The 27746-nt window shown below is 38.2% G+C and overlaps 1 protein-coding gene across 13 annotated transcripts in view; it reads right to left on the reverse strand.

The window, feature by feature from the left end:
• The window catches only part of SIPA1L1 (signal induced proliferation associated 1 like 1), a 385127-nt gene that overhangs the window by 206600 nt on the left and 150781 nt on the right, over positions 1-27746 (reverse strand). The window contains exon 1 of one of the 13 annotated variants that reach the window (XM_070377621.1): positions 8793-8860. The exons of the other annotated variants lie outside the window; for them this stretch is intronic. The gene's annotated coding sequence lies outside the window, so the exon portion shown is untranslated. Of the gene's footprint in view, positions 1-8792; positions 8861-27746 lie in introns of those variants that run through there. 13 annotated transcript variants of the gene reach the window in all.

The raw sequence follows: 27746 nt of genomic DNA on the forward strand, positions 1-27746 counted from the left end.
ATCTTCCCAACCCAGGGATAGAACCTGGGTCTCCCGCACTGCAGGTAGACTCTACTGTCTGAGCCACCAAGGAAGCCCAAGTATGACTTTGCAATAGTATCAGTGAACTCTAACGCTAAATGCACCAGTAAAGAAAAAGTCAGGGGAATAATATCCTTAAACACTTCTTCAGAAAAAGATTAGTGATAAACCTAATTAAAAAAATTAGATTACAAGCTCACAGAAGGCTGGATCAATACTCATTAACAGTCATTAAAACCTTCCCATCGTTTTTTTCCTTAGAATTGTTGAATGTTTCCAAGATACAAACAATTAAGTCCTCCAAGAGATAACAGTATAACTTTCTATAGTTTTGAACACAATATTTAGTCCACGGCAAACACCAGATTAACAAAAGAAAACCACAGATCTCGTTTAGTTGTTTAAGAAGACCATACTTAAAATTCCCCAAGTCTGTTGAAAACACTTGCCAAGGCACCATCTATCTTATGGTTTTTCAAATTTTTTCTTTATGTATTTAAAGGAAAAAAAAATGTTACTCTGTTACTCCACTACCAAGATGAGTGAAATTACTTCTAAGAACTTAAACCAATTAGACTATGAATTCATCTAAAAATATATATTAGAAACAGTACAACTTTCTATCTCCTCCTGTCCAAACAAACAAACAAAAAAACCCATCTTTTCAATTCAGTACAACACATTTAAAAAACAAAACACTCATGTAAGTAAAACACTCTGAGTTTTATCTGCAATCCTCTGATAGCAATGAGCTCTGATGACACCATGTTCTAAGCTGACTCGGCCAAGGTTAGAGTACAGTGTGCCCAGGAACCTCTTAAGTATCCTCAAACCAAAAGGTTTTTCATACCTTATAAAATTAACTTGAACAATTTGGAAAAATCGCAAGCTCTGCATTTAAATTTGGCATCTAAGATGCAATCTATTCTCCATGATTTTAAATGTTATATAATAGTGTTCAGAATTTAGAATATCTTGGTCCACATTTTATACAGGTGGGTGTATGTACAAAACCTTTAAAACAGATGGTAAGTTCCATAGAGACATCAAGTGGCAGTTCTAACTGATTCAGCTCTAATTCATTTTGTTTGCTTTCTAACAACGCTCTTTGAAAAAGAGCAATCCCAGAGCCCGTAGAAAAGATTTCTATTTTTAAGCAGAGGTGACAATCTTTACTTATGTAAGAAGAAATTATACAGGTTAGCAGAAACATGAAATGCACTCGAATCCACTACAGACACGTCAAGGGAAACTTCCGTTCTCAGGGGTATATACTTCGTGTGTCAGTCTAACCAAAGTTATTGAGCCATAATTTTGCCACACGGGTTCTCCATTCTTCCCTTCAGAGCACAATGGATCATCAGAAGGCAATGTTTGCTTTCCTCTCTACAGTGGCAACCGTGCATCCGGCCTGAATGCTAAATAGCCAGGTTCTTTACCAAATTCTTGAAAGTCAGCCAACATACAGATCTTTTCACTCAAAATAAGCAGGAAGGAAACAGACTCAAATCATAATCATCATATTTAGCTACTCAGAATGGGGGAGAACAGCCTTACAGACGACCATTCCAGATGACTTGCAGTTTACCAGCACTTTGAAGGCAAGGAACCCACACATCTTCTCGGGAAGTCCACTCTACCCCATGTGGCTGGCCCACCCACAACGGCACCCATCAACTGGAGCCCACAGGCACAGGTGGAGAGACTGTCCACAACGTTGAACTCAACCTTCTGGTTCTCTCGCTTACTGCAAACAAGTCTACCATAAGCAACTGAAGGGGGTTAGAATTTGCTACTCGGAAACATACCATTTTGGCATACCGACTATTCTGAGCTAGAGGCACTAAAACAACAGGTGCAAAAAAGGCACTCGGATCTCCCCTTTTCTTCCTGAAAACAGGAGACAAAAAATTCCCGTGTGAAACATGCTCTCCCTGCACCTGGAGGAAAAGCACATTTTGATCACCAGAGACAGGGAGTCAAGGCTGAGAAGAATCTGCATAATCAAATCTTTTAAAAATTAACCTTATCTTCCCTTAACCTCCGCCTACATATCTTTGTTATTTTTTCACAATCGGTACTCATTGTTCAACTTGATATATAAACATTAGGCCTAATTGGTTCTCTGGGTCTTTATTTTCCTATGAAAATCCCCACGTACATGTTAAAAATTTTTTTATAATCTTTCCCCCTATTTTACCTCCCCTACGCAATCATCACTCTAAGGAAAGCAGCAACATGGAAAAACATACTAAATTCAAGAACCTGAAGAAAAAGAGTTACCACAAGAAAACAAACATGTTTTTAAAAGAATAAAGTTCCTCAAAAAATTCAAGAAAATATGATATCCATTTAAAAAATCAAAGATAAAATGATTACTTGGGGTTAAAATAAGAATATGAAAGTGAAAGTCACTCAGTTGTGTCTGACTCTGCAACCCCATGGACTATACAGTCCATGGAATTCTCCAGGCCAGAATACTGAAGTGGGTAGCCTTTCCCTTCTCCAGGGGATCTTCCCGACCCAGGAATTAAACCGGGGTCTCCTGCATTGCAGGCAGATTCCTTACCAACCTGATAAACTGGGGAACAAAAGTATGAAGGGTGATCAGAATCAGATCATGGAGCTCTGTAGCTGGATTCTATACCTTGGATCCCATCCCAGTGGACATTCTGGGCTCTGCCCATTATCCTCTTCCTTTCTGCTAAGAAACGTGTTCCAATCTCCATTAATTTATAAAAAGCTTATTTATCTCTTGACCCAAAACACTCCTCCAAAATAAAGAAGTAATGAGGTAAGAAGATGTCCATGGTGACAAGGAAGTTCCTGGCTTAAATAACCAAATGGATGGTTCTCCCATTAAAGAAACAACGAAATAAAAAAAGCCTGGGGAGGGTTGGGGAGAACCTAATGATGACGTACAACATTTAAAGTGTCTTTACAGAAAGACACTGTTATAAACTAACAGCCTGTGTTCTGAACTTGGTCCACAGGCATGTTTTCTTTGGCCCATGCAGTACTTAACAAAAATTCAACCTGTCCTTGAAAATGTACGGTATTTACCATGCAAATCCTGATTTACAGCTTCTCTTGAGAAACTGGGAGTCTGGTAACTTTGGGCCCAACATTCCCAGATAGCAATAAAGGCCAGAGCCTAACTGCCTGCGTGGGGACTGCAGGCTCCTGCTCTCCACCATCTCCAAGACTGCCTTCCTGACCCTGAGTCTATGTCAACGCCACTTATCACCCCACTAACACTATTGTTTTTCTTAGTGTAGAAAAACATTTTTTTTTCCTTACTCAAAGACCTGCTTTTTACTCATTTACATTGTTGCCCAGGCTCTTAAGCTGATGAATCTGCTATAACACAAGAGAGTCAACAGTTGAAAACGTGGGTCTCTGGCTGGTAAGAGAAGACAGGGCTACAGCTGGGGTTTAAGCTAGCTTTGAAATAGGTGGCTGGATGGCATCACCGACTCGATGGACACGAGCCTGAGTGAACTCTAGGAGTTGGTGATGGACAGGGAGGCCTGGCGTGCTGTGATTCATGGGGTCGCAAAGAGTCGGACATGACTGAGCAACGGAACTGAACTGAACATGGAAAAAGGCTGCGCTCACAAAAGAGAATGTTTAAAAGGGGATAGTAACTATGGATGGAACTTTAGGAAATGCCCATAATTCAAGTCAGTAAAAGAAAGGATAATAGTAACAAATATAGTGAAAAAAATAGAATGGGAAAGATTAGAGATTTCTTAAAAAAAAAACTGAAGATATCAAGGAAACATTTCATGCAAGAATGGACACAATAAAGGATAGAAACAGCAAGTACCTAACAGAAGAAGAAGAGATTAAAAAGAGGTGGCAAGAACACACAGAGGAACTATACAAAAAAGGTGACCGGGATAACCATGATGACGTGCTCACTCACCTAAAGCCAGACATCTGGGAGTATTAAGTCAAGTGGGCCTTACAAAGCATTACTACAAAGCTAGTGGAGGTAATGGAATTTTAAATATAAAATTCTAAAAGATGATGCTGTTAAAGTGATGCACTACACACACACACACACACGTCAGCAAATTTGGAAACTCAGCAGTGGCCACAAGATTGGAAAAGGTCAGTTTTCACTCTAATCCCAAAGAAGGACAATGTCAAAGAATGTTTAAACTATTGTACAATTTTGCTCATTTTACATGCTAGCAAGGTAATGTTAAAATCCTTCAAGCTAGGCATCAACCGTGTATGACCTGAGAACTTCCAGGTGTACAAGCTGGGTTTCAAAGAGGCAAAGGAGCCAGAGATCAAATTGCCAGCACTCACTGGATCATGGAGAAAGCAGGGGAACACCACAGAAACACCTACTCCTGCTTCACTGACTCTGCCGAGCCCTTGACTGTGTGGATCACAACAAGCTGTGGAAAATTCTCAGAGAGATGGGGATACCAGACCACCTAACCTGCCTCCTGCAAAACCTGTATACAGGTCAAGAAGCAACACTTAGCACCAGACATGGAATAACAGACTGGTTCCAAATTGGGAAAGTATGTCAAGGCTGTATACTGTCATCCTGCTTACTTAACTTACATGCAGAGTACATCATGTGAAATGCTGGGCTGGATGATTCACAAGCTGGAATCAAGACAGCCAGGAGAAATACCAACAACCTCAGATATGTTGATGATACTATTTAATGGCAGAAAATGAAGAATACCTAAAGAGCCTCTTAATGAGGGTGAAAGAGGAGAGTGAAAAAGCTGGCTTGAAACTCAACGTTAAAAAAACTATAATAATGGCATCTGGTCCCATGACTTCATGGCTAATAGATGGGGGAAAAGTGGAAGCAGTGACAGATTTTATTTTCTTGGGCTCCAAAATCACTGTGGGTTTTGTGTTGCTGGAGAAGACTCGAGAGTACCTTGGACTGCAAGGAGATCAAACTAGTCAATCCTAAAGGCAATCAACCCTGAATATACATTGGAAGGACTGCTGCTGAAGTTGAAGCTCTAGTACTTTGGCCACCTAATGTGAAGAGCCAATTCATAGGGAAAAAAGCCCTCATGCTGGGAAAGACTTTAGGCAAAACAACGGGGCAGCAGAGGATGAGATGGTTAGCCAGCATCACCAACTCAAGGGACATGAATTTGAGCAAACACTGGGAGACAGTGGAGGACAGAGAAGCCGGGCATGCTACAGTCCATGGATTGCAAAGAGCTGAATGTGACTTAGCAACGGACAACAAGAACAACACTAACAACAAGATAAGTGCAAGTTCAAAGAGTGAGGGGTTCAAGTAGGAGTTCGAGATGAACTGAGTTGATGGTGCACAGATTACAGCAAAAATTCTGTCAGGTTGTGAGACCAGCACTATAGAAAGAGGTGAGGCCTTTTCTGGTGGTCCAGTGGTTAAGAATTCACCTGCCGCTGCAAGGGACACGGGTTCAGTCCCTGTTCCAGGAAGATCCCACGGGCCGCGGGGCAACGAAGCCCACGTGCCGCAGCGACTGATGCTAGTGCGCCTCGGGCCCAGGCTCCACAAGAGAAGGGACTGTGATGGAAAGCCCGAGCGCCAGACTAGAGAGTACCCCCGCCTGCCTCAAGTAGAGAAAGCCCGCGCGCAGCAAAGACCTGGTGCAGCCACAAATAAATAAGAAGACAGAGGTGAGAGTCCATTTATTTAGCCATTCTTCATTTGCCAGAATTATCATATGCAATCTGAAGTAAGTTGCATCTTACTCATGAAAAGCATTTTTTAAGTAAAAAGCAGCGGCAGAAATATACATTAGGCACAGTTCAACAACAAACTGCTTTCAGAGAATAATTTGTATTATCATAATAATGAAACAGGTCAATTAATAAAAGGAAAAAGTTACTAGGCTTTCCTCCAAACTTTTATGTAACGAGGGAAGGGGGAAAAAAGTCCATTTAACATTAAAAGACATACAAGAATTTCAAGCATCACAGTGGCAAAAGCCATCAGACTCTGAATATGGAGGAATATCTCTGCACATTTAGTTTAAAAAGAGGATAATTTAGAAATACTGCCATCTTAGACAGGCTCCTCTGTAATACTTTTTGTACGAGATTACTAGATAAACAGGATAGAGTGTATGGGCAGAATTCATAAGGAAAAAGAAATTCAATATAAAACAGACATGAAAATGCTCACCCTCATTAAAAATCAAGAAATAAACATTAAGACAAAAATGAAGTAGCCATCATTTTATAACTAATAAATGAGCAAGGTAATATTTTATACTTCTATAACTATTAAATTAGCAAAATTATTTTTTAATTTAACCTGATTGAAAATTTTTGATTGAAGTATGATTGATTTACACTATTACATTAATCTCAGGTAGACAGCACAGTGACTCAGTATTTAGTGAAAATTTTTTTTTAGATTTGACACTAATGAGCCTGAATTTAAATGCCGTGTGGCCCTGTAAATTGGGATGACATCTATAAAAGTGGTTAATATTCAGCAAAATGCTCATAATCCTTGTGATTGATGGCTAAGTCATCAGTGGTACTCCTAGAAATACAACTTACGTAAATAATACGAGAAGCAAAAGGTTATATGAATGAAAATACTCTCTGATACAAAGTAAAACAAAATACAGACTCTGGAAACAAGTAAACTGTCCAATAACAGATATACTACATAGAGAATCAAAGTGCATCCATACTATACTTTAAATTTATATATATACTGGAAAGACAAATCAATACAGCATTTTTTTTTTCACATTTCAATATTCTCTGAATAAGAGTAAGTGAAACTGGAAGAGAATCTGTCATTCATAATTTTATAAAAGTGACACACAGACAAAAACTGCAGCCATAGAGTACAGGGAAAGATGGGGTTTAACAACTAACCAGCTTCAGAAAATGAAAAAAGTACTGGGTACCTTAAAAAAAAGAACTTCAACAAGAAAGATTTAGAGACATAAATCTTACACAGAAAATTGTTTAAAATATCATGGAGGTGAGGCAGTTTGTGAATCAGGCGATGCTAGGAAAGAAGAAATAAGCAGTAACATTGGGAGAAAAGAAACATAGCAGTTTGGGGAATAATTATGATTGAGAACAATTTTTGTAGATTATAAACTAGAAAAAGAATGAGTAACCAGTAGAGAGAAAAATTGAAAATTCAGGAGAGAAGAAAGGAATATGATCCAACAGCTCTTGGAGGCCACACGGTACAAGTACTAAACTTCCATGAAAGGAACCTGGCTTTTTATTAATATTCTGTCCCTGAAAAGTACTCAAATTTGTCTACAGAAAATACTTAAATGAAAACTTTAATACCTTTTTAAAATAAGAGACACTGTTAGTACATGTCACCAAACAGTATTTAAGCATAAAAGCAAGCAACACAATTTAAACAAATGATTCTCACATTAACTTCTAAAAATGCCAGAGGTCCTAAGTTAAACCCCAAACAAAATAATTGTGTTAGAGGGATGAATGTTTTGCATGGATCTAAAATTCACTTTTTTATTCATTTTAGCACTGCTGAAATCAGGAAGCATCTAACAATTACTGGTGTCATACCACTAGTTTTAAAAGCCAAGGTCTCTTCCTTAAAGATACTAGAATAATGAAATGTCTTACAATTGAAGGCATCTTAAATTCAAGAAAATGTGGTATCTCTCTGTCCTTACGAACTACTCTCTCAATTATATAACTACAAGAGAAAAGAAGAGAGGGGAAGAGAAACTTGGCATATGCAATTTTAAACTACTTTTCCTTTACAAAAATATAAAATTGTAAACATTCTACCAGGCAGATTCCTGTTTCTATAATTAAATGATCCCCATGGTCCTGATTCAATAAAGTTTATTCATGCTCATAAATGTAGAGCATAAATCAATACATAGATGTTTTACAGCTTTCTATGTGATTGACAGCCATTTTACAGCATGGGAAAAGTGATATTTAAGGGGAAAGGACAACTAAAATAGCACACTTTCACTTAAAAACAATCTACATTAAAACAAATTTTTATTTTTTACATTATGAAAGTATAATAGTATATTTATAGGAGACTTGGAAAATATAGAACAAGCTTACACATAGTTCTACATATTACAATTGTTTTTAGTTAAAAATTAAGAATTTTTAAGATAATCCTTAATTATCCTAAAATTTATTTAAGGATAATTTAGGATAAGTTAAGATATTTAACTGGAGTTTCAATATCAAACTCTCAAAAATTAATACAATGAATATACAAGAAGTAGAAAGATATAGTAAACCTGAAAAGGTCTGTGAACCAATTCAACATAATTAAGATGTATATAATTTTCACACAATTAAAAACATTTTTTTTTTTCCCACACAATAGGATACAAATTCTATTCTAGTTGCCACAGACTGCAAACTAGGAGACAGTGGAACACATCCAGGGACAGATAACAACGTGCAAAATTTTCATGCAAACAAAACTTTCTAATCAACAAAAATCAGAGGCAAGAATATTTTATTAAAGATATTAAATTTTAATAGTAATGCTAATTAAAGGAACTATCAGTTAGGCATTTTAAAATTTTCACATCTTTGCAATTTTCTGTAAACCTAAAATTATTTTAAAATAAAGACTCTACGATTAAACAAGTATACATATTTGTTAAACTGATAGCAACAATTTTTGCTAGTAATTTCATTGATGTTTTAACTTCAACAAATAGCTTATGTGAAAAGATAAAAGCAAAGTTTAAGAAAAATACTTGACAAGACATTTAATAGCATCAAGCTTCTTTGGCAATTACCCTAATCACAACAATGCTGCTGCTGCTGCTATGTTCCTTCAGTCGTGTTCGACTCTGTGCGACCCCATAGATGGCAGCACACCAGGCTCCTCTGTCCCTGGGATTCTCCAGGCAAGAACACTGGAGTGGGTTGCCATTTCCTTCTCCAATGCGTGAAAGTGAAAAGTGAAAGTGAAGTCGCTCAGTCGTGTCTGACTCCCAGCAACCCCATGGACTGCAGCCTACCAGGCTCATCTGTCCATGGGATTTTCCAGGCAAGAGTACTGGAGTGGGGTGCCACTGCCTTCTCCAAATCACAACAATAAATCACTCCAAATTAACGTACACTACAAATTTTTTGATATTTTCAGTAAACCAAACTTGCCAGCTAATAGATTTATTATACCCTGACGCTTACTCCCTGGAAGGAAAGTTATGACCAACCTAGACAGCATATTAAAAAGCAGAGACATTACTTTGCCAACAAAGGTCCGTCTAGTCAAGGCTATGGTTTTTCCAGTGGTCATGTATGGATGTGAGAGCTGGACTATAAAGAAAGCTGAGCGCCAAAGAATTGATGCTTTTGAACTGTGGTGTTGGAGAAGACTCTTGAGAGTCCCTTGGACTGCAAGGAGATCCAACCAGGCCATCCTAAAGGAGATCAGTCCTGGGTGTTCATTGGAAGGACTGATGCTGAAGCTGAAACTCCAATACTCTGGCCATCTCATGCGAAGAGTTGACTCATTGGAAAAGACCCTGATGCTGGGAGGGATTAGGGGCAGGAGGAGAAGGGGACGACAGGGGATGAGATGGCCGGATGGCATCACCGACTCGATGGACATGAGTTTGAGTGAACTCTGGGAGTTGGTGATAGACAGGGAGGCCTGGCGTGCTGTGATTCATGGGGTCGCAAAGAGTTGGACACGACTGAACTGAACTGAACTAATATTATATTGGACATGCAAAAGATAACCAAATCAATAAAATTAGCATCTTAAAATGTTTCTTCGGCAACTTACGTTGGGCCAGTGATTTACTCACAAAACATTTTAAAGTGATTCTGAATATAAATAGGGACTCTGAATCAAAGCCAAAACAGGAACCTTGCCAGAAAATTCCTTCAGACTTTCTAGTTGTAGTAACTTTGTAACTTGCAAAGCACTTTCACACAGCATTGTTCTTAGGATAACATAAGCTATGTTATCTAACACAGTAACTCCAGATCTTACCATTTTTAAATACTATTATTTACAGTTTGTGGTTAAACTTCGGCAAAGTTCATTCTGATATCATATATATATATATATATATATATATATATATATATATATATATAGACAGAGAGAGAGAGAGAGAGCACATATATATATATACATTAAGCACATGTTTTTCACTGGCCATCAGAGGCTATGATGGCTATAAAATTTCAAGACCACTGACCAGGACAGATATTACAACATCATTATACAAGAAATTGCAACTAATTCTGCCTGAAGTAAGAGAAAAGGGGAATACGCAGTAGAATTCAAAACCTCTAGCATTTTATCACTCTTCAATAAAATGTAAAGACAATCAACATTTTCTGACTGTTTAGTATAAGCAATGCATTATGTTAGAAGACATAAAACAGTTCCTGTCCTCAAGAAAATTACAGTATACAGGGGAAAGAAATATAAAGACCTATAACGTGGCACATTGAGAGGGTAACAGGCAGGAAGGCCAGGGGTCTCCAAATAGAGGAAATAGCCTGCAAGTGTCAGACATTTTTATCTCTCTTAAGCGGCAGGAGGAAACAAACTAGCAATATTTTTTCCCTCTCTATACAAATTTAAAGGGAGGTTTCTCTTAAAATATTGTGTTGCCATAATGACACCCGGCTTCGCCTGAAGTTAGCTATTCTCGAGTCTAGAGATAACCAATGCCTTTTTCTTATGGAAATGTTTGTCTTAAGCTATGCTAATGTACTATGCCTTTACCCCAAACTCTGTCTCCAAGTCGGTTCCGCCTCTTGGCCCAGAACCTACTTGACAAACCAGTATGGATATTGTTCCCCTAATCTATGTAAATGAAACTATTTGTATGGTGGTCTGCCCTTCTTCAAGATTCAAGTTAATCATTTTATGGCCCAGGATAAACCATTTGGTGCCAAGATTATCCCAAAATGCATCTTATGGGTGAGGGGCCTGGTGCCATTCTGAATTTTAAGACATTCCTTTCTTTCATTAACAGACTGCTAGTGACTATATAACATCCAGCCAAAGACTAGCACGGGGGTACTCTTTCTGCCCCCTTCTGATGCCTATGTCAGAAGCTTTCTCTATCTCCTTTATACTTTAATAAAACTTTATTACACAAAAGCTCTGAGCGATCAAGCCTCGTCTCTGGCTCCGGATTGAATTCTTCTCCTCCGGGGGCCAAGAATCCTGGTGTATTCGCGTGATTCAACAACAACCTTTCAGTAAGCATTAGAGGAGTTTTATGAGATAATAAAAGACATACCATTAACTGAGAACTGTATTAGACTATAATAGGATTTGCATTATTGCAAATGGAAAATATTTTTTCTGGGCTAAAAAGGCTTTATCAACACCAGACTTCAGTTCTCTGTAAAAATTTTTAAACACAGATACATTTTCATATTAATAAATTCACTATAGTTGATTCCATAATTGGGAAAGGAGTACGACAAGGCTATATACTGTCACCCTGCTTATTTAAATTGTATGCAGAGTACATCACGTTAAATGTTGGACTGCGTGAAGCACAAGTTAGATTCAAGATTGCCAGGGGAAATGTCAATAACCTCAGATATGTAGATGATATGACTCTAACGGCAGAAACTGAACAGGAACTAAAGAGCACATTGACGAAAGTGAAAGAGGAGAGTGAAAAATCTGGCTCAACAACCAACACAATACTGTAAAGCAATTATCCTCCAATTAAAAACAAATAAAAAAAACCCTCAACATTCAAAAAACTAACATCATGGCATCCAATCCCATCACTTCATGGTAAATAGATGGGGAAAAAAACGCGAACAGTGACAGACTTTATTTCCTTGGACTCCAAAATCAATGAGGACAGTGAATGCAGCCATGAAATTAAAAGACGCTTGTTCCTCGGAAGAGAAGCTATGACCAACCTAGAGAGCATACTAAAAAACGGAGACATCACTTTGCCAACAAAGGTCCGTATAGTCAGAGCTATGGTTTTTCCAGTAGTCACGTACAAGTGTGAGAGTTGAACCATAAAGAAGGCTGAGTGCTGAAGAACTGATGCTTTTGAACTGTGGTGTTGGAGAAGACTCTTGAGAGTCCCTTGGACTGCAAGGATATCAAACCAGTCAATCCTAAGGGAAATCAATGCTGAATGTTCACTGGAAAGACTGATGCAAAAGCTGAAACTCTAATACACTGGCCACCTGATGTGAAGAGCCGACTCACTGGAAAAGACCCTGATGCTGGAAAAGACTGAGGGCAGGAGGAGAAGAAAACGACAGAGGATGAGATGGTGGGATGGCATCATCGACTCAACAGACATGGGATAGGGAAGCCTGGTGTGCAGGAGTCCATGGGTCTCAGAAAGTTGGACACAACTGAGCAACTGGACAATAACTAAGAAATGTTGTTTCTGACCCTTCCAACCATTCAGATTTCACAAAAATTCTTAAAGCAGTAAAACCAAAATTGGCAAATAAGAGCATCAGCCCTTGAAGGCAAAACAATTTTTAGGAACTGTTGTGGCTAACACCAAAGAATTCTAATTCCTCATTCCCATTTCAGGATGCAATATGTAGTAGAAAAATCAAAGTTATGCTCAATGGATTTTCCTAAGTTAACCTTTTTAACAAATTAAAATACACATATAAATATACAAATCTTAAGTGTACACCTTTAACATATAGTGAAATCACCTATGTAAACAGTACTCAAACAAGAAAGAACATTACCAACACCTCAAAAGCCACCTTCATAGCTTCCAAAGCCAGCAACCATTATAACCTCAAGCACCACACACTGGTTCCGCCTGTTTTCAAACTGAACATTTTATAGCACAAGAAAATATGAGGTTGGAAAGTAACTTCTTTAAATGAGGGCATAGAGTATGCTGCTTTCTTTCCTTCATCATTATGAATCTCATCTATGTTGAAACAGGAAGCATTAGTAGAGTTACATGAACATACCACAGTATGTTTCTCCATTTATTACTAAAGAACATTTCTACATTTTTTCTACTTTGGCAAGTACAAATAATGCTGCTACGAATTGGACACGTTCTCTGGGGCACAAATGCGTGCGTTTCTGCTGGGTCTGTACACATCTGGGCGTGGAAGTGCTGGATCCAGAGGTGCTACCAATTTCTATCCCACCAGTAGTGGGCTTCCCAGGAGGTGCAGCAGGTAAAGAATCTGCCTGCCTATGCAAAGACACAGGTTTGACCCCCGGACCAGGAAGATCCCCTGGAGGAGGAAATGACAACCCACTCCAGTATTTTTGCCTGGAAAATTCCGTGGACAGAGGATCCTAGTGGGCTACAGTTCGGGGGTTGCAAAGAGCTGGACGCAACTGAGCACAGCACAGCCACCACAGTGGACGAGTTCCAGCTGCTCTACACTTAGAATTAGCAGTCTTTTTCTTTTGTCATCCTGCTGAGAATATAATAGTGCATCATTATGGTTTTAGTTTGCATTCTTCTTTTAAGAAATGATTTAGCATCGTCTTTCTTGAGCTGTCTATTCAAAACTTAAGTCTTGGCCAAGAGGAAGGTAAGAGTTGGAAAGGAGGGTCTGGCTTTTATTGATTCATAGTTCTTTATCCATTCTGGATATGAATCCTCTGTTTGACATATATATCCTTTGACTGTATGTCTTGCCTTTTCACTCTTGACAATGTTTTATGATGAAGAGAAATTCTTAACTTCAGAGTAATTCGATGTATCCATTTTGCCATTTATGGTTAATCTCGATGGAATTCAAAAGCAAAAAACAGGCCTCTTTATTTTTAAAAAAGTGAATTACTTTGGGCTTCCCTAGAGGCTCAGTAGTAAAGAATCCGCCTGCCAACACAGGAGACATGGGTTTGATCCCTAATCTGGGAAGATCCCGCATTCCACGGAGCAACTGAGCCCATGCACCACAACTACTGAGCCTGTGCTGTGGAACCGCCAACTCCTGAGCCCACAGGCTGCAACTACGGAAGCCCGTGCGCCCTACCGCCCATGCTCTGCAGTGAGAGAAGCCCTCACACTGCAGCTAGAGCAGCTCCCACTCGCCGCCGCGAGAGAAAGGCCGGTGTGGCAACAAAGACACAGGACAGTCAAAAATAAATATTTTTTAGAAAGTGAATCACTTTAAATAAGTTCATAAACAGATTTTCATTTGCAACAAACTTAGGATAGGTAATTGCACAATAAAAAAAATGTAAGGGTCATTTTAATATAAAATGATTAGAAACTGGATACCAGGTTTCTGGTGGGGCACAGCACAGATTACTAACCTCCACTCCAGTCAAATTTTAAATTTCTAGTCTCTCCAAATTTTAAACTTCTAGTCTCATTCAAATAATTTTGAACAATGGTCCCGTAATACAAGTTTTATTTGAATGCCTCAAAGAAATTTGGGAATCTAAGTAAATGTGACAAAAAGGGTGCCCAAAATACATTATATCCCTGACCTAAATGTCTCTTAAATAAAATGAGGGTGCTGATAATTTAGTATACAAACTTTTTTTTTGTATATTTGCTTAGATAATCTCTAGCAACGTAGAAGAAATTACTATGCCATTTAACATCCTAAAATGAAAACCAAGAATAACTGAGGAAAATGAAGGTGTTTGATAATTTAAAGATATAATATCTGTATAACAAATCACATTATGATATAATTACATATTCTTTGAACAAGAACTTTCTTGACAGTATGATGCATGCAAAACAACAAAGCATTTCAGAGACTTAAGAATCTGCTCAGGAATATGCACGTTTATATAAACTATATACATAAGCACAGCTTCCTTTGCTATCTTTATATTGATCCACCAAGCCACTAATCAAGTTTTACTTATAATAAGTACATCAAAATGACATGATAAATATGGAAAAAGAATCAGTCATGGAACCCATGATATAAGGATCTTATTTATGCAAAAATCACTTGAAGAATACACATTTTCTTGTCGCTTTTTCGTTTAGGTTGATGTTAATAACAATTCATATAGGTCCTCTTATTTGAAGAATTCAAAGAGCTTGCCAGTATCTTAACTTTTACAAGAAGTCTTTCAACAAAAGTATGCCATATCACATCATCAAAAATTGATACAAGCCTGGTAGAACATTTGGTTAACTACTCACCTATGGTTAAACTGAAAACTAAAAGCACACTTCATCCTGTCCTGGCTAGACATGAGCATCAATATCTAGCTTATCAGGAAAGCTCCCTATGACAACCTCTACTAATTCCACAATGGCCAATAAAAAGGAAAAAAAGGAAAAGATGGGAGAGCAACTACTCTAGGAGAATAAAAAGATCGTAATGAATCCAGAGTTGCCCAGAAGCATCCACATTATTTCTAAAAGACAGTAGACTAGATATTTCAAGTTATTTAGTCAACTTATGAACAACACTTGGTGCACACAGAAAGACACACTCACAAACCCCTTGTCTTAGTTTCACGGCTCCAGCTTGAAAGGCACTAAAACAGATGTTACAGAGTTTCTGTGCTTTACTTAGAGAAGAGCTCCTGCAACAGTTACTGAGAGGCACTCTACTACTCTTTTCCAAACACAATTCTAACAGACTTCCTCATGATCATTTCATAAAAGCAGAAAACCAGAAAGGGGACAGGAAATGGGACTGCTGCCAGAATCAGGCACACCAACAGCAGAAAAGTAAAGCCTGAAAGAGACAGAAGTAGTACAACACGACTCAACAGTCCTCCAAAGCTTCTCAGTAATTCCAAATCCATCTTGTAATTAGAGCCCATGACAATGAACTCCAGTATCAAGAAATGATTATATTCACTGTACTTAAAATAATTCTTCTCAGAAGTCTTTAACATAGGAAACTTAAAAGCTTAAAGAGGACACTTCACCTAAGAAGATACAAAGATGGCAGATACATGAAAGACGTTCAAAATTATTCACTGATAGGGAAATGCAAATTAAAGCCATGACAACTACAAACTTGTTAGAATAGCCAAAATGAAAAATACTGGCAATTAGTTCTAGGGAGGATGTGAAGCAAGGAGAACTCTCAAACACTGCTGCTGGGGATGCAAATTGATACAACTGCTCTTGAAAACAGCTTGAAAGCTTCTCTTAAACTTAAACATACACTATGATCAAGAAATCACACATCTAAGTATCTACCCAAGACAAATGAAAACTTACATTAACAGAAAATCCTGAACAAAAATGTTTATAGCAGCTCTCTACTAATAATTATCCAATCTGGAAGCAACCCAAGTGTCCTGCAATGGGTGAATGTATAAACAAACATCCACAGGATGGGAGACTCAACAGTAAAAAGGAACTACTGATACATGCAACCATTTGAATGACGCGCAAAGGCATGCTGAGTGAAGGAAAGCCAGTCTTAGAAAGTTAAATACCGTATGACTCTATTTACATGACATTCTAATTTATTAAGTTAGATGACATTCTCAAAAGGACAAAACTCTAGGATGAGAGTACAGACCAGTGGCTGCCAGAGGACATGGAGGGGTAGGAAGAGGAGAGGTGACTATACATAAAGGGACGGTGCGAGTGTTTTAGGGTCACAAAACTGTTCTCAATCCTGACTGGGGTGGAAGTTACGGGAAATCTAAAAGTGTTTAAAGATTTGTAGAACCGGACACATGTGTTCAAAACCATGTGATAATTTTAAGAGGGTCCTCCTTTAGCTCACATATATATAAATAAAATGCTAGGAAAATATTGCAGATTTGAAGAAATGATGACTTTGCAACATTCTCATGTTGACATATGACTGATTCTGACAGCCTTCAAAGACAGAAAAACACATACCATAAACGGTAATCCTAAGAAAGCTAGAGCCAACTTTATTACTATTAGACAAAGTGGACTTTAAGACAAAATATTACTGTAGAAAAAGAAAGAGTTTAAAATGACAAAAGGGTTGATTAACTAGGGAGATATAATAATTATAAATGTATACGCAATCTAACAACAGAGCCCCAAAACAAATGAAACAAAACTGGACAGAACCAAAAGGAGAAAGAGACCCTTCAACAATAATAAGACATTTCAACACCCCTCCTCTAAGTCACAGAACAACTAGACAAAAATCATAAAGGATATAAACATTTGAACAGCACTATTTATCATAGTGACCTAACTGGCATCTACAAAATACTCTAGAATACAAATCCTTTTCATGAAGCAAGATAGATCATTTGCAATGTCATAAAACACGTCTCAATAAATTTAAAAGGACTGAAATAAAATAAAATACATTTGGGACTCCAAAGAATTAAATCAAAACAAAAGTAATCTAGGAAATCTCCAAATAATTGGAAATCAAACAATAATTTGTAAACAACCTGTGGGTCAAAGAAAATAAATTTTTATCAAGCAATTAATACTTTGAAGTGAATGAAAACAACAAAAATAAAAAGTAAAAATGTAGAGGACGTAGCTAAAGACATCATTTTATAAGTTTTAAACTTAGGCCCACATTAGAAAATAAAAACTTCAATTCTCTTCCACTTTAAATTAGATAAAGAGTAAACTAAACCCCACAGAATGAAAAAGGAAGGAAATTACAGTTTAGAGCAAAAATTACTGGAACTGAAAACAGAAAAAATGGAGAAAAAACAATGAAACCAGAGTTGATTCTTTTAAAAGGTCAATAAAACTGACAAACTTTTACCTAGACTGACAAAAAAAAATGAAAAAGACACCAATGAACAAAACCAGGATTCAGAGAGGAGGCATCACTATTGACCCTATAGAAAAAGATTATAAAGGAAAATTATAAGAAAGAATTTGCCGGCACTGCAGGAGAACCCAATTGGATTCCAGGGGTGGGAAGTTCCCCTGGAGAAGGGACAGGCCAACCACTCCAGTATTCTTGGGCTAATTGGCCTGCGATGCGGGAGACCTGGGTTCAATCCCTTGGTTGGCAAGAGACCCTGGAAGAGGGCATGGCAACTCACTCCAGTATTCTTGCTTGGAGAATCTCCCATTGACAGAGGAGCCTGGAGGGCTATAGTTCATGGGGTCGCAAAGAGTCAGACATGATTGAGCACTAAGCACAGTGCAGTGTATCACCAAATCAGATAATTTAAATGAAATGGACAAAATCTTAGAAAGATAGAAAGTAGTAACACCAACTTAAGAAGAAACAGGTCTTGAACAGACCTGTAACAAGAAATTCAACTAGCAATTATGAATCTTCCCACAAAAAGAAACTCAGGCGCAGATGGCTTCACTGCTGAATTCCATCAAATATTTAAACAAAGCCAATTCTTAACAAACTCTTCCAGAAAACAGAAAAAAAGAGAATGCTTTCCAACTCTTTCTTTTTTGTTCCCAACTCCTTCTAAAAATTCAATATTATCCTGATACCAAAGCCAAAGATATCACAAAAATAGAAAACAGATCAATATCCCTCTTGAATATATACACACACACACACAAATTCAATTAGTAAACAAAATCCAGCAACCTAAAAAAAAGATTAGATACTATCATCAAATGAGATTCATCCCAGGAATGCAAGCTTGATTTAATATCTGAAAATCAATTAACGTAACAATATTTAAAACATGAATTTAGTATACCAATTCTGTATATTATCATCCTGCTTATTTAACTTATATGCAGAGTACATCATGAGAAACGCTGGACTGGAAGAAACACAAGCTGGAATCAAGATTGCCGGGAGAAATATCAATCACCTCAGATATGCAGATGACACCACCCTTATGGCAGAAAGTGAAGAGGAACTCAAAAGCCTCTTGATGAAAGTGAAAGTGGAGAGTGAAAAAGTTGGCTTAAAGCTCAACATTCAGAAAACAAGTATCATGGCATCTGGTCCCATCACTTCATGGCAAATAGATGGGGAAACAGTGAAAACAGTGTCAGACTTTATTTTTCTGGGCTCCAAAATCACTGCAGATGGTGACTGCAGCCATGAAATTAAAAGACATTACCTAGATAGCATATTCAAAAGCAGAGACATTACTTTGCCAACAAAGGTCCGTCTAGTCAAGGCTATGGTTTTTCCTGTGGTCATGTATGGATGTGAGAGCTGGACTGTGAAGAAGGCTGAGTGCCAAAGAATGGATGCTTTTGAACTGTGGTGTTGGAGAAGACTCTTGAGAGTCCCTTGGACTGCAAGGAGATCCAACCAGTCCATTCTCAAGGACATCAGTCCTGGGATTTCTTTGGAGGGAATGATGCTGAAGCTGAAACTGCAGTACTTTGGCCACCTCATGCAGAGTTGACTCATTAGAAAAGACTCTGATTCTGGGAGGGATCGGGGGCAGGAGGAGAAGGGGACGACAGAGGATGAGATGGTTGGATGGTATCACTGACTCGATGGACATGAGTCTGAGTGAACTCCGGGAGTTGGTGATGGACAGGGAGGCCTGGCGTGCTGCGATTCCTGGGGTCGCAAAGAGTCGGACACGACTGAGCGACTGAACTGAACTGAACTGAGTATACCAATAAAGGACAAAAAGCCACATGATCACATCAATATACACAACACTCACTCATGATATAAAACAATAAAACCTCAGTAAACTACAAACAGAAGGGAGCATTCTCAACCTGTAAAAGATATTTGTACAAAACCTACAGCTAACATCATTCTTAATGTTAAAAAACTGAAAGTGTTTCCACAACATCAGGAACAAGGTAAGGATGTCCACTCTCACCATTTCTATTCAAAAATCCTGCTTACTTAAAGTGAAGTCGCTCAGTTGTGTCCAACTCTTTGCAACCCCATGGACTGTAGCCTGCCAGGTTCCTCTGTCCATGGGATTCTCCAGGCAAGAATACTGGAGTGGGTTGCAATTTCCTTCTCCAGGGGATCTTCCCGACCCAGGGATCAAACTCGTGTTCCCCACGTTGCAGGCGGACTCTTTACCGTCTAAGCCACCAGAGAATCCCTATATGCAAAGTACATCATGAAAAACGCCGGACTGGATGAATTACAAGCTGGAATGAAGGGAGAAATATCAACAACCTCAGACATGCAGATGATGCCACTCTAACGGAGGAAAGCAAAGAGGAACTAAAGTGTCTCTTTATGAGGGTGAAAGAGAGTGAAAAGCTGGCTTAAAACTCAACATTCAAAAAAGTAAGATCATGGCATCCAATCCCATCATGTCGTGGCAAAAAGATGGGGAAAAAATGGAAACTTTTCTTGGGCTTCAAAATCACAGGGGCCAGTGACTGCAGCCATGAAATTAAAAGACACTTGCTCCTTGGAAGAAAATCTATGACAAATCTAGACAGCGTAATAAAAAGCAAAGATATCACTTTGCCAACTAAGGTCCATATAGTCAAAGCTGTGGTTTTTCCAGTAGTCATATACGGATGTGAGAGTTGGATTATAAAGAAGGCTGAGTACTAAAGAAATGATGCTTTTGAATTGTGGTGCTGGAGATCACTCTCTTGGACTGCAAGGAGATCAAAACAGTCAATCCTAAAGGAAATCAACCCTTAATATTCACTGGAAAGACTGATGTTGAAGCTGAAGTTCCAATACTTTGGCTACCTGATGTGAAGAACCAACTCACTGGAAAAGACCCTGATGCTGAGAAAGATTGAAGGGAGGAGGAAAAAAGGGCAACAGAGGATGAGATGGTTGTATGGCATCACCGACCCAATGGGCATGAATTTCAGCAAATTCCGGGAAATGGTGAAGGACAGGGAAGCCTGGTATCCTGCAGTCCATGGGGTCACAAAGAGCTGGACACGACTTAGTGACTGAACAACAACTGGAGATTCTGGCTAGAACAGTAAGGCAAAAAACCTAACAAACAAACAAAAAAGCAAAGGTACCCAAACTAGGAAGGCTTAAGGCTGATAGCTTTCCAAGCTTTAATTTTCTAGATTTTCAATACCGCCCCCCACACACATAGTACCCAAATTGACAACTCATGCCTAAAAACAAGAGCCAGTGTGCTTTATAGTGTGGTAAATATTAAACCATGGACTTCCCTTAGCTTAGCTTGTCAACATTATCAGTAATCACAAATATGAAAGTTTCTCAGTGGAATTAACACACACAAGCAAGGAACCGAATATATTAAAGACTAAAATATTTTTTAAAAATTGTTGAACTGAAATATATTCATCTTAAAATAGCTGATGCTTTATAAAGAAATATTAACATTTTTGAATTGTTAATACATTTTAATTTTATCTTAACCCTTAGGAATTAAATTATATAGGCTTTACAACATCAGCTTATCTCCTGATAATAACATGCATAAATTTTTTTCCACTGTTTTAGAAAGAAAGCAATAATGTAAGTTTCCCATATGAACTCGAGCTATTCTGATGAGGGCTCTTTTCACAGTGATACTTTAATGAAATACTCCCTTTTTACATCTGTTAAGACTCTGTCCCTGGACAGATAAAAATAAAGGTCTCCTCAGTCACTCTGATCAATCAGTTTAATTTCACAAGTCCATAGTCACATAAAATATATAATTTTCTATTGTTCAAACACAGGACTAGAACAATACCCAGTACCCATACAAGTAGTTGTTCAGTAACTATTTCTGCGGGAAGAGTTCACGCAGCAGGCATCATAGACATGCTCTTTTAACGAGAATTAAGTTGCAAACTGGAGAAGGGTACAGAAGTAAAAAGGATCCCAGTCCCAGTCATCTGGGACAACAACTAGGGAGAAGACGCATGAAAACGCCTACTTCAATCAGACAGAAAATGAAGAAATGTACCTCAAGCTTTACAAGTGCAATTAAAGCCACGTCAGATCCATCTTGGTGAAGCTTAGTAACCAAAGGCAAGGGAAAAGCACATTTCAGGATTTATCCACAATTCTTGACCTGAAGGGCAGAGGCATCATAGCTTCCTCAAACGCCCGCCTTAGAAGAAAGACCAAATGCAGGAGCCTGGCTCTGTCACATGGTCTCCAAGGCTGAACCAGAGAAGAGAAATCATTTATACCAGAGTTGATATTAACATCATCTATATCCCAGAATAAAACTTCTATCTGCCTCAACGATGCTCACTTCACTAAAGAGCTTTGTCTATCAAGTTGTTTCAAAGTCAAAGATTTATCCTAAATAAAAGGAATCCTCAATTACACATTAAAAATGTAGCCTTCAACCCCACTTCTCACTTCTTCTTAACAAAACATCAAGTTGAACCTTTATACTGTTGGGAAAAAATGGTTATTCTGAAATTTAAAACTTCTGAACTAATAAAACCAACACCATGTTCCTATACTCTGGCTTGCCTGACCTCCCCTGAAATTTCCAGCAATCCACATTTGTTCCTTACTGCCAAGTCCCTTTTGTCGCTGTGCCATCAGGCTGCTAGCCCAAAAAATTAAACTAATATACCATTTCTTTTCACTTTCAGCCCTGGTGGTAGCCAGTAATTCCCAAAGTATCCAAACAAAGGCCCGTTGTCAAGGACAAGGTCTATGTGGACCTGGCTGCAATGCCTGTGGGCATTAAACAGATTTAAATACAGCCTGAACCGCCAGGTGGCAGAGGAGAAGGCGCTGACAGACTTAGATGAGCAGAAAACAGAAGAGCATTTTTCTCAGGCCATCAATCGGTCAGTTCAGAAATATTCACTGAGAACATTCTCCATGTTAGGCCCTGCTCAAGGTTATGGGCACATCACAGGCAATAAGACCAATCCTCAGGACCTAAGGAGCTCACAGTCTGCTTGGGAACAGCACTAAAGGTCATCCAAACGCAAAAAGCAAAAATTCCAGCTTTAGTTAGGGAGGATTTTCTTCTTTAAAGTAGTCAACTCCCTTACATCCCAGGATAATATCAGTAGGAAAAACTGCATCAGCAAACTGTTACAAATGGAATAGACAAACAATAAGGCCCTACTGTGTAACACAGGGAAATATACTCAATACCTTGTGATAAACCATAATGGAAAAAATATGAAAAAGACTGTGTGTGTGTGTGTGTGTCTATATATAACAGAATCACACGTTGTATGGTAGAAATAAGCACACACTGTAAATCTTCACTACAGTAAAACAATTTTTAATTTTTGATTTTGCGCCCTCTTCCCTTGCCACCGACTAATGTACTCTCAACACAGCAACCAAGTGGCCTTTGCAAAACATGATACACCTTTGCCTAAAGCCATCCAACGGCTTCTCATTACCCTGGGTGTAAAACTAAAAATCCTTGACATGGTCTAAAAGCCCTTGTGTGATAATCCAGCAGATCTTTCCAACTTTGAAGCCACTGTGTTCCCAATTACATGCTCCAGTGACACTAATCTTAAAGCTTGTCAAACACACTCAGCTTTCCTGTCTAGGGTTGGGGTTTGTCTGGAATATTTTCCTGCCTCCCAAGTCCTACTCTGGATAATTCCCACTCATCTGTGCTGGAAGCACTTTCTCCCATGCCCCTTCTGCCTCCTCTGCCACTTCACCCCATACACATGCTGAGCTAAATGAGGATGTGAGGTACATTTTCACTGTTTCTAAGTAATTTGTGTTCATGTACAATTTGCTAGAAACGTAGCCCAAAAACCCCATCTCTTGCTTCGTGCGTGTGTCTGTGTTTAAATGAAACATCAGGTTTTCTTTATACTACTGGAAATTCATGGCCATGTTACTTCTAGAGCACCTACTGGTTTACATGAATGTATTTACTTGGGTGACCACACTATTTGTTCATGTCTCTCCCACTAAGCCCTAAGTTCCATGAAGACAAGTGTGGGGTCAGTTTGTGGAAATACAATGTCCCCAGAGCCTCGCAGGATGATGACTGACACAAAAAAGGAACTCAGGAGAAAAGCAAATGAATTATGATCACCACCAATGGGAACAACTGAAATTTAACCTTCAGAGAACTGCTCCCAAAGACAGCTCAGGTTCCAAGAGCCACATTTCATTTTGCTTGAGTTTCTGTTGTAATGAAGACTTTACTAGGAAAACAAAATCCGACTGGGTAAGAGACTGCTGAGAATCTCCTTGTAGCGGACACTTTTTTTCCCAGTTGGTTAGAAATGTATCCAATATGTGGATTTGGTTCCTTTTCCTTTTTAAATGTGGATACCCTATCTATTTGAAAGAATGATACTAAGGATCAAAAGGAGTGTTTATTGCTTAAGCACTCAGAGAATTATTAAAAATATATATAAATATTATTGCTACTAATTTAAATGAACAAAATTCCTAGTATGAGGAACAGGCGTCTTGACTCCTATTAAAACACTGACTTTGAAAAGGTTTCCTGTAACACATTATTAAGTAGATACTCATACTTTATGTTGCCTATTTGAAAGAAACACTACTGTTTTGGTTTCAGCTATGTTATAATGAAAAATGACTACAGCAAGTAAGTGCTAAGTAAGTGCTTTGCTTTTGTCCAAATAGGTGCACAACAAAGAAATAATTTTAAATGCCTCCACAAACGTGTTCAACGATGTCACTGTATAACATTTCTACCCTAACCAGCATGACATGGTAATCTTTAAAATGTCCAAATGTTACTTGTGCAATGCAAAAATATTTACAGTAGCTCTCTATTAGAAATATGTAAATTACTATCAATACAATAACATGGACTATACGCACACACAGAGTATATGCAATATACTCTGCCCTTTTCTAAATAAAAAGCAAGCACATTTTCTCTTTTTAAAAGACACTTGCTTTGATGTAAATAATAACATTACTAACACAGGTGGATCACAAAATAATATATAATTTTATGTTGCTAAATGTACCGAAAGGCTCAATGTTGAATACTAATTCGTTAAAAGAGGTTTACCAGCCTCAAAGAATACTTAAATTACCATTCTGAGAGCAATGTCCAGTTGGGATCTTTAAGCTGCTTGAGGGAGGTGTAAACAAATGCATTTTATCATAAAAGGTGTCAGGAGAGAGGATAACCATTAAGACTATATGGAAAGAGATGTCCACAAACAAAAATCTTAACTGTATTAAAAAATGTTGATTTTTGCCTGTTTAAATCATAATGAAAAAAAATTGCTCTTAATGGTTATTTTTTAATGAAGTCTAAACAACTCAAGTATTTAAAACTTTAACCTTGCCGTTTTGATTTTTTGGACAAAAATTTTAGGCAATAACTCAAATATATTCATGCAATATGTCTCCTTCTCTGATAATTAAAAAAGCTAGCAACAAATGCCTCCCCAACCCCAGCCCTACCCTATTAACTTTTCTGCTGAACACATTTCATATACACTTTTAGACCTGGGGGTGATGAATGAGACATTAAAGAATGACTCCATATTCTACATAACCAATAATTTACTTGCATGTCATAAACGGTACATAACATCATTTGATATACTGTCTTTCAGCCCCAGAGAAAAGCTGCCAGTAGTCATATCTTTCTCATCTGTAGGGTTGCCGACGTTACCCTGTCCCTTGAGGGAAATGTCTGACTCAACTAAATAAAACTGAAGGATACACCATATAATGAACAGTCTTATTACCTTAAAATTAACCTTTTAGATTTTCTGTCTTCTTGAGCTTGCAGAGTCAAACTAGAAAACCTCTAACAAAATTAATGTACAGATTCTGTTCTATGCTACATGTTCTCATCTTGCCATGAATTTACTGGAAGTCATGCGTATGGGCTGAAGAGACCAGTGTGGCAGGAAGAGTGGGATCCCAAGTTAGAAGGACACTGGCTCGATCTAGCCTAACAGTGCACTGCCTTTCAGAGTCTAAAACAGCTGTGTGCTTCACAAGAAATGGCCAAGCAGATCCCCAAGCCCCAAATGTACCAGAGGTCAGCTTTCTAAAGGTCGCATCTATTTTTAAACTAATATAAGTTGAGTTCTAAATTTGACCTGCATTTAAATCATCATCTGGTGAGGAATGTCCAGCTGGACTCTAACACACTTTAAGTTGCTTGAGGGAGGTCCAAACAAAGCTCATTCTACATGCAACAGACAAAGCCTTCTCTTAGCAACTGGCAGCCTCCACAAAGGAAGCGCAGCAGCTGTGAAGCAAGGACCATCCTGCAGCTGAGGGTCCCTGGAATGTCCTCCTTCACATAACCAATAAAAGCGGGCCGTTCTTCAGGTTGAGATAATTGGGGAAACCAATTTCCCATTGCTCAGCGCAACAGAATGAAGGAATAGAGCATATTTTCAAAGGTGTGCAGAGTACCTGAACATCGTCCCAAAGAAGCAGCCAACAAAAACCTATTTTTAAGGTTCCTCACAGCATTATTTCTCTTCAGAAAGTTCACAGGGCAATCCCTTCCAAAATGGCCTCACTGACAATGAAGAGTTTTCTTTTAGATTTTCGGCTCAGAAACCAAAAGATAAAAAGAAAACCATGAATATCCTATCAAAGTATCAGTTAAATAATTATGGCACCAATTGATCATACTTTTGGAAATTGGTATCATTCTCAAAGCAAACTTCAAACACAACTTTTACAATTTAAAAAGAATTGTATTTCAAGAGTATTTTAGTGAAAAAGGGTAGCACTAGTATATGGACATGTAACACTTAGGAAACTATGTCTTATCAATTTTAGTATTCACATTAGGCAAGTCACCACCAGGGCAGAGGTGAAAAAACAAAACAGATAAGTCTCTGGGAAAAAAAAATCTATAAATATGAAAGTACTAAGTTATATACCTATTTCTTTAAACCAAAATCACAGGAATTCAGTAAAATAAACTACTGCTAATCACAGATGGAAGTAAAATACCAAACATACCCATTACACACATACATACACACATATAACAACCAAAACCTATCTCATTGGCCTACCATTCTGGCCAGTCCACCATGCTTAAAGACAGACTAACACTGTGATTTAGAGAACAAAGCAAGTTCAAGTATTTCATTTTCTAGACCCATAGATGATCAATCCGATTTTAAGGTTCAAAAGTATAGAACATGAAAAGTAAATGTACAGAATCTGCACCAGAAGCCTTGACTCCATCAAGTCACCTTCATTTTCATTCAGTCAGGCAAATAATACTTTACCTAGCAATGTAGCTGAGGCTGCTTGTTACTACTCAGTGTCCACTCTCTCCTCCTCCCTAACAGAACCCCTAATTAACCTGAGGAAAGCAAGACAACTAATTAAAGAACTATCTTTCATTGCCTCCTTACAGCTAGACGAGTCCAGTTTCACAGTTTAGGCCAATGAGACACAAGCATACATGTTCTGAGAAAATTAAGCAAACAAAAATTACTTAAAGGGAGCCAACTGTTTAGAACCAGACACAGAACAATGGAGTACATCAAGGTCGTATATTGTCACCCTGCTTATTTAACTTATATGCAGAGTACATCTCGAGAAATGCCAGGCTGGATGAAGCACAAGCTGGAATCAAGATTGCCAGGAGAAATATCAATAACCTCGGATACGCAGATGACACCACTCTAATGGCAGAAAGCGAAAAGGGACTAAAAAGCCTCTTGATGAAAGCAAGAGAGGAGAGTGAAAAGGCTGGCTTAAAACTCAACATTCAAAAAAACTAAGATCATGGCATCTGGTCCCATCACTTCATGGCAAACAGATGGGGAAACAATGGAAACAGTGACAGACTTTATTTTCTTGGGCTCCAAAATTACTGCAGATGGTGACTGCAGCCATGAAATCAAAAGATGCTTGCTCCTTGGAAGAAAAGCTACAACCAACCTAGACAGCATATTAAAAAGCAGAGACATTACTTTGCCAACAAAGATCCATCTAGTCGAAGCTATGGTTTTTCCAGTAGTCGTGTATGGATGTGAGAGTTGGACCATAAAGAAAGCTGAGCACTGAAG

This window comes from Bos mutus, chromosome 10 (assembly GCF_027580195.1).
Source record: "Bos mutus isolate GX-2022 chromosome 10, NWIPB_WYAK_1.1, whole genome shotgun sequence".
Taxonomy (NCBI): domain Eukaryota; kingdom Metazoa; phylum Chordata; class Mammalia; order Artiodactyla; family Bovidae; genus Bos; species Bos mutus.